Raw genomic sequence first — 9,181 nt, forward strand, 5'->3', positions numbered from 1 at the left:
TAGAATCATAGAATGGTTTAGGTTGGAAAGGACCTTGAAGATCATCGAGTTCCAACCCCCCTGCCATAGGCAGGGACACCTCCCACTAGACCAGGTTGCCCAAGGCCACGTCCAGCCTGGCCTTCAACATCTCCAGGGATGGGGCCTCAACAACCTCTCTGGGAAACCTGTTCCAGTGCCTTACAACCCTCAGAGTGAAAAACTTCTTCCTAATGTTTAATTTGAACCTGCCCTCTTCTAGTTTGAACCCATTCCCCCTTGTCCTATCGCTACATGCCCGAGTAAAAAGTCCTTCCTGTATGTAGGTGTAACAAACATATCAAAGTCTGCAGAACAAACAGTGTCTTCATCAGCTGCTCTTTCTGGAAAGCAGGGTCTATGCTGGACAAATATTTCAGATACTGACAGTGCGTTCAGCACAAGATATGGCACAAGTCAAAACTGCCAAAGTTAGTTTCCCCCTTGGAAGGGGTGATCTGGAAGTCTGTGTGTGCAATGGAAGTCTAGCTGGGAAATACAGAAGCAGTTCTGCTGCTCTCATCCTCCGGAGTCTCTTCCTTCAAGAGCAGGGAAGCAAAAACTGAGAAAGCAGGATTTCTTATAAGAAAAACCTGAAGTTTTTCAACCAGCAGTAAGGGAATAGAGTTATATGCAAGCAACTGAAGAGTCCGCATGCCTGCGTAGCTGTACCAGTTTTAGTGGTTGAAGTATGCTCTTGTGCTCATTTTAATAGTAATTTTAAGGTAATTTCCTAGAAACCAGGAAGGCCTGGTTGCCTTGAGTATCATGGTAGAGGTAATAAACAGAACGGGGGATTATGTCTATGGCACAAAGTCCTCTGCTATAACTTATTAGCACTGATTAGCATTAGCACTGCCTAATCAGACAGATCAGTGCAACTGTCACAAATAGCTACTGTCTGTTACGTGGACTTATTTGACAGAAAATTAATAAAGGACACTTGTCTGACCTTTTTGTGGTAAAGATCAGAGAACCCACGAACCCCAAATGCTCCATCCAGCAGCAGATAAGTCACTGAAAAGCTTTCAGTCAGCGTATTCTCATCTCCTCACCGACTCACACGCAAGGTGCTTTGTGCCAAGACATCTAGGAAGGCTGAACGTCAGGCCCTGAAGGATAATGATGCTTGGAGCAAAGAACTCAAAGTCCAGAGAGAACACCTGATCAAGTGTGAGAAAAGCCTGAAGATTATTAAATGCAGCAAAGCTTTTGCCTTCAGATTCTCAATTGATTCCACAAGTCTCTTACACGGAGAAAAGAAACCAGACAGTAGTCTGATCCCAGTGTAACCTAATCAGCATCCCAATAGTTAGTCAAGGATCATTTTCAGTTATAAGCCAAATGGATTTCTAATTTAAAGAAAGGCCTGTTGGCAAGTATATCTCTAAAGCCTGGGAAGTATTGTATGCTCGTTTGCTTCTAGGTTTTGGTTTTGGTTTTTTGTTTGTTTGGTTTTTAGTAACTGTCTTCAATAGTCCACTTACAATCCTGAATGAGGCTATATATGAGTCAGAACCCAACATCCTTTAAAGCTACAGAAGTCAGTGTTGTGTCAAAAAAGCACAAATACCTAGATCTTGTTTGCAATACACATACAAAAAATATGCTTTTCATATATGAAAGACTGTTTTTAGTTCCCCTACTTCATGACTAGAATAGTGTGACAATGTTTTGCTTTTACTTTCCGACCACATTTCCTCAAATGGGCTTTAGTCGCTCCTATCAAAGTGCAAGCTGTGGCAAGAGACTGTCAGCAAATTTGTCTCAGTTCCCAGCACTAGGACAGTCGTTCCCTATGCCTAGAGCTTCTACTGCAACTACTTGTCTAATCCAAGTCACTGCTGGTTAATCACCCCTGGTATCCTCCAAAAGCCACTTAATCCTGCTTCCCTCAAAGCAGAGGGGCCAGCAGAGAGGATGGGAGTCTGTTTACTTGACAGAGGTTTCTGTCCATGGGAAGAGAACAGCTCTACCCTAGAACTGTGCTATGGAGCAACTACCAGCAGAGCTTAACCCACAAATCCAAATGCCCTGTGCATACACAACACCTGATCTGTATCAACTGAGTGAAAACTCAACTCTGCAGCATGAAACGAAGCCAGGGCATTTTTGACAGAAACCAGCTTCCACTGCAGGGCAAGTCTGAACACCAGCTGCTTTCTTAAGCATGCGGGGGGGTGGAGTGCTTGAAACCCCTGAGTTTTGAAGGGCTCAGCTCCCAGTGACCAGAAAGATGGAATATGCACAGGATGTCTCAAACCACCCGTTTAGTCCTCTTGTGCAATAGGATGCCAGACACTTAAAGCGTACTTAGGTTGTCTGGCCTGATCAATGGTCAGGGATAAGGTGCACTAGGCTCTGGAGTGCAAAGGCTTAGTTTTTATCCAAAGAGATTACAGTGATACCATTTACAGCCTTGAGTTCAGGAGTACATGTTCTCATTTCCACTGTACTCCCCCCCCCAGCAATTCCTTTACTAGCTAGAAGAAATGAAACAGTTATTCTCTGTTCTCTCCAAGCCAGGGGATTCTCTCCACTGGAAAGTGACTGAGCTTTGTGCCTCCAAGCACTAAGTATGAAAAAAGAAATCAGTGCCTTCTCCATCACAGCAGTTCTTTACAGACAGCAAAGCAACCTCTGATACTTGCACAATTTCAGAAGCAATGCTCATGCACTGCCTGGGAGAATGTTTCCTATAATTATGTTTTTTTGGCTCAAGTTTGCCTAAGAAAGAGTTTGCATGTGCCTTTGAGGTGATCATGAGAATTTGTCGGTCAGCATTAGTAAAGTAACATTGACTTTTTCAAAGCAGGAAGAGTGGAGTACAACCAACTACACTGGGGTCACTAGTTAGTTCACTACCAGTAGCTCACTCTTCACGTTTGCTTATAGAGTGCAGCTCTTGCCTGGTGTCCTGCAGATGTGAGCCACTGTGCCAGTTCTTACTCCTTGGAAGCATTATATCCCATCTTCCTCCAGCTGCAGCAAGGAGAAGTCTTGTGTTCTGCAGGGTTTAGGAACATCTAACTTTTAGCATCCAGAGAGAAGCTGAAGTGCAAAAGCTCAGCAGTGGCTGCCAAACAGAGCCTTGTAAAAAACACAAAGCAAAATCCACAGTAACTTGCATTAAGCTTAAGATACACTTTAGTTAGGCTTTGCTTTCAGAGTACCTCTTATGAAGGTCAGAGCCAAACAGTTCAAGTACCCTTTGATCTTGGCTGAGAAGCACTCTGCTCGGGGGTGGGAAAGAACGAGGCCTCAGTAACTTTCAGGAAGTTTAGACTCTGTGGTTTCAGACTACATGTCACAGGCTATTTCTGAGCCTTGCTGATGAAACCTACTGAACTCAGGCTTTCCGTATACTTAAATAGAAAGGCCGTTTTTCAATAAACAATTTTACTATGTCTGATATTACTGTCCCTCTATCGGAGGGCAATGACACCGTGGCACTGCTTCATATGAAAAGTCATTTTGTCAGATAAGTCAAGCTTTCACATATTTTTTTATATGAGGCTTTCTCCTTGAAAAGTACCTACTCAGAAAGATAGAATGTGTTCAACTAGCCCTTTGAAATGTTGAAAGCTTTAAAAGTATTTAGAATAATGGGTTCCCTTACTGTTTATCCTATTATATAATACAGGATAATAACTTGCAAGACATACATGCAACAACATTACAATAGGAAATTATCTCACACACAATGAGCATGGTTTAAAGAGCTAGAACTAAAACTCAACTTGAAAATTCACATAGAACTCTTAAGAAAACTAGAATGTAATCATTAAACACCTTACTTACAGCCGCACAGAAAAAAGGTAGCACTAAAAGCTTCTAGATACTAATGTCTTTTATCACTACGCGTTATTACAGCACTTACATTATGAAGAGCAAAGAGCAAACATCTATCTGAACTTAACTCAGCCTAAGGTTAACATCTAACTAAGAGCTCACTACCAGAGATTTCCTAGCAGGCTCCCGATAAACTCATTATCTTGAACCCTACAGCTAATCACTGTACTCACACATCGGTAATAGTAAAGCCCATGTGTGTAACAGCAAGTAAGCCCATTAGCAATAAAACAAATAAAAGTAGAACTTCATTAGTTATACAGAAAATATTTCAAAGCAAATACAGAGATGAGAACCAGTGATCAAAACCACCTACCATTTTGAAGATGGAGTGGGAAACCAACCTCTTTTCCTTAAGTAAAAGGGAGCTTTACCAGCACAGTAGCAAACCAACACCAGTTAGGTAACATTCATGTTAAAAACTACAGCTAGTTCCCTCTTCCCGGTTTAAATAAATCAGCGAGCAGAAAAGCATGCTGGGAAGGGAGCTTCTAAAAGGAAGGAACTTGTATGGGGAACTGAAGTAGTTAGGAAAAAAAAAAAAAAAAAAAAAAGAGGAGGTTGTTGAGGTTTTTTTGTTTGTTGAGGAAAAGAGCTTGAAGTTTACATATTTCTTAAGAGCTAAATAAAAAGGATACCAAGACCTTTTGATTTAATACTTAGAATTTACTCTTTATAAACTCTTTTCTATTTTTTCTGTGTATAAAGTTGTATGCTCAACAATAGTAATTTTCTCTTTATAGCTGTGTATATGTTAAGCTGAGCAGAGCTTTCTAGCCTGTAATACTGACTAAATGCTTTGAGTACAGTATTTCTTACATACTGTTGTAACATACTTGCTGGTAGTCTAGATCCCCATTTCTGCTGCTGGCTTGGTTTATTTGTTTTTGCTGGGTGTTTTGTTTTGTTTTGTTTTTTTCTTCCCCAAAAGCTACCTAGTTCTTTCTGCTGTGGTATAGATTTATACATGCAATTATTTGCACAAGGTAACAGTGAATCATATTTCAAACTTCAGTTTTGTTTCCTGCTATGACAGGGATTTTCTTTATGATTTTACAGTTGCATTTCTTTGTTTAAAAGTTTATAGCTGCTGCTGTTTCCCTTTTTCTCTCTGATGCTTGTCATATATAAATGGAATTTTGCAGCACGTTTGGAGGAGTGGGAAGAGAGTAGCTTCACCTGTCTCTTTTCTTTAGTGCCTTGACCTTAGATCTTGGAATTGTTTTTCCACTTAACAGTTTGCTCGTCTGAAAGTTTTTGTATGCTGCACGATCTAAGAACAATCTGCTTAGCTAGACTAACCATTGCTGGGATGGAATAACATGGCATCTACTTGCATCAAAAATACAAATGGTCCTAGACCTTGGCTTGCTAAAACACATAGCTTCTACTAATTGCAATTATGCTTTCATTGCTGCTGTGAAATTTAAGTTATTCCGGTAAAGCTGACTTACACTGTAACCGTGGCATTATTTAGCAGTGCAGATATACTTTTAGAGAAGCTGAGGCTTAATCACTGATCTTACTGTAAGCTTTACATGAAGATGAAAAAGAAATAGTTTGTTCTGCATGAAGCTCCTCTGCCTTTGTCTTTGCCTTCCCAAACCTGTTCTTGTGGCATTTAACAGATGCTGTGAGCTTCAGCTTTCATAGTGCCAGTCAGGGTGAGCTTACGCCGAGAGAAAGGCAATGCCTCTTACAGAGAAGGGAAGGAAGGCCAGGCTCCCAGCTCAGCCAGCTCCATTATCACCTTCGAGTGCCTTTCTGAGGATTTTCCCCCATCAGGTAACTGGTCTCAGGCTGTTATTTTTCCAGGAGGAAGAGAAAAAGCAGTGAATTTGCCCTGTTTCTGATCAGCTGTTGAGTAGCAATGCTGCATATCTCAGATGCATTGACTTTGGCTGTGGGTATGAGAGAACATGCCCACAGCTCCCTCCTACCTGGCCTGCCAGAAGCCCAGCATGTGATGCAGAGGTCCCTGAGCTGGTGAGGTTACACTGCGTTGCCTGGACTTGGTGGGTCTCACAGAATCACAAAATGGTCAGGGTTGGAAGGGACCTCTGGAGATCATCTAGTCCAACCCCCCAACAGCTCCAACATAAATTGGATTAAGGGATGCACATAGAAAAGCCTTGGGGAAGATAACCTCTCCTTAATGATTGGTTCTGTTTAATGCTCATAAATTAAATACAGCTGGTGCTCCCTTCCCATTATGCATAAGAAGTAACATGAAAATTGTGAGGTTTTTAATTTTTGATACTGCCTCAAATGATCTGAATAAACTGCAGATTTTTATGAGGCATAAATCCATTTGTTGCTAGTAATTCTCTGCCAAAAAATAAAGCAGAGTCATGAATAACTCAACCTTTGCTTCTTTTTGTACATGTATATGAAATGTACATCTGCATCCTTCATACCCATTAGCCAATTAAGATGAGCAGTAGGTAGAGTATGTGTATAGAGAGTTCAAGTTGTTTCCTTTTTTTGTCACTGTCACAAAAGGTTTGTATAGAGGATGGATAAGATGAGCTTTTATAATATACCTTAAGGTCATGGCACAACGTGAGCTTTTGCTTTCCAAAGATGCCAAAATAGCCCATCTACCCTGTAGCAAATAGCAGAGGATTTAAATAAACGAGGGGGAACCATTAGCTCAGTATACAGTTTTCTCTGTTGTCACTTCAAGACTTGGATCTAAATTTTGTGAGTCTTTGGGAAGTGTGGGCTCACTTTATTTGAAGGGATTTTGAATTCCAGTTTGTTTTCTTAATGCTATGAAAATAATAATTCTTTATTGTGCTGCTACACTTTTCAAGGGCAGCCTTATGGTTTTGCTAAAGCAAAGTAACTGCACAGGGACATAAATAATCATCTCAGAGTGTAAGTGGGTTCCTCAGAGAAGGTAGTATGGACAGGACAATGGGCCGAGGACTTGAAGGAGCAGCATGCTTTTTGCCAGTTGTCTTACTTGCAGCTTGATTTCTGGTTAATCTTTGTCTCTGCTGTCCTCTGCTCTGTTACAGCTGCATCTCCATACACAAGCAAAAGCTTGGAGGAGGCTCCATCTCTATAGCTACACCAAGCAGTTGTACCAAGGCAATGGCAGAAGTCTGCTGTGCCATACTCTAAGATCTGTGCTTTTAAAGCATTACAGCCAGCTTTTGTTTTCTTAGGGATTAAGGTCCTATTGTTGCCAATAAGCTTGTGTGTATAAATAATCTAGTGTATAACAGTTTTTACTGACAAGATTTCAAAACCTGCCTGCGATGCTGTGGAACCAAATGATTCTTTTATTTCTAGAACTCTGTTTTAAACATAAGCCTTGGATGGGAGCCTGGCACTGGTACTCTGTGCACTGTATCTTTAAATAGACATAAGTAGCAAACTGATAAGAAAATGGCATCAGCCTGGATGGCAGTCAGGTTTCCCGTTCCAGCCAGTCTATAGCAACAGGGAGCGTTCAGGTGGTTGCTCTTGCTCAGCTGTGATTTCTCTGTATGCCACCCCTGAGCCCAGACTTGCTTCTTTAATAACATGCAGCCAGTTACACAGCTTTAGCAGCACAGAGTGTGATGAGAAGAGTGCATTGCACCCAGGCATTGCAGCAAACGAAGGCTATTATCCCACTTGCAGTACTTCTCTGCAGGACCAGGAAGCCTCGTACTTGGGAAAGACAGGCTCCGATTCAGGAGAGATTTGCTTACCTTCCTTCAGCGCTGGAGGAGGGTGGAAGGACCGGTACGGCTTGCTTCCTTGGCTGCTTTACAACTCCAAGTAGGTGTTCGAGGGTTGGTGCTTCCCCGGCTCCCGTGGCAGGACTAAGCCCCGAATCATCAGTGTGTGGCTTTAATAAACAGGCAACACTGCACCCAGGTAACCTTTGAACCTGCGTTGCAACAGGTTCAAAGGTAAGAAAAAAAAAATTATTCCTGATCAAATATAAAGAGCAATTTTGGCTGGTTAGAAATGTTAAGCATACAACTCTTGCGCAACAGCTTTAGAAGAGAGCAGCACACTGTGAAAGCGAACCCCAGCCCTGCGAAAGCTGCACACTTGGGTTTTTAATAGGGCTCTCATTTACCCTGATTGTGCATGGGGCACTGAGTAAGTCTCGTTCCATTGAGAAAAGGTGCCTCTCACTTTGAGAAGCAAATATATTGTGATATTTTTTTCCCTACTGCTTTGTGGAGGGGCCTCTCCATATTCACGTCCAACTGCTGGGGCATGGGTTTCCTTTGCAGCTCAAGTGGTCCATGAAGTAGCACGTTCCTTTATGGTAGGGGCTCTCAGTGCAGCCGGGATGTACAGGGGTCCTGTTCTCTTACTATGATGCACCTTCTCTTTTGAAGGTGTGCAAAGGGTATTTCACTTGCTGAACTGGCAAGTAGGCTAAGCCTGCTTCATGAGGGATTTCTTGTGTTGGTTTAAGTGATTGATTTTTTTTTTTCTTCATCTGTGAAAAGGGAGTAACAGAGCTGCTGTGCTTCATGCTGCTTGAGAATGACTCAGCTGTGAGGTGAAGTACGCCGGCTGGGCTGGCAGGTGGAGCTTCTTGGCATCACTGTGGATGTGATCTTTGGAAGAAGTTTGCTCCTTATGATCCAAGATATAAGGCTAAATACCAAAGTCCTTTCAGCACTCACTTCATACTGTCAGGACTGGTCAAGATAATGAAGCTTTTGTTCATCCAGGCCTGGTTTGACTGGTACTGGAATTTGACTCCTTTATGATATTTGAAGAGTAAACCAATATTAACATTTTTCACTTATGATCTTAAGTATTCTTGATTGGAATGGGGAAACCTGCCTGTATCAGTGGACATGAATAAAAATGGAAACACCTGTGCCAACACTAATTATCATCCTAGACCTTCTGATTGCAATCTCCTCTAAGTTTTTAGAAAATGTCAGTTTGAGGAGGGTGAAGGAAAATGAGTGGGATCGTTCTAGACTTGGTGTAAAGAAATGACACTGGTGTGCAAGTCTTTTGGCTCCAGCTTGTGGTGCATCTTGCATGTGGGAAACAATGATGTCGGTTTAATGCTGTTTTGAGATATGCAGGTATGCAGTAGATACTAATAATAAGTAGTTGGGCAGGTCCCCATTCACTGTAGATGGATATTGCCTCACCACCTCAAAAGAGCTAGAATGACTGAGTCTATCTGTGGTTTCGGCTCCTAGATGCATCTTATATACAGATGTTTGGGGGAAGTATAGCAGAGTCGCTTCAGGAGGGAACAAAGCGAATTACCTGAGCTAGCTGTATGTGTAAAGCTGTACCTGCTTTTCCTTCTCCGCCCTTTCTCCCTGTT

This window comes from Vanellus vanellus (genome assembly GCF_965231255.1).
Source record: "Vanellus vanellus genome assembly, chromosome: 7".
NCBI classification, from domain to species: Eukaryota; Metazoa; Chordata; class Aves; order Charadriiformes; family Charadriidae; genus Vanellus; species Vanellus vanellus.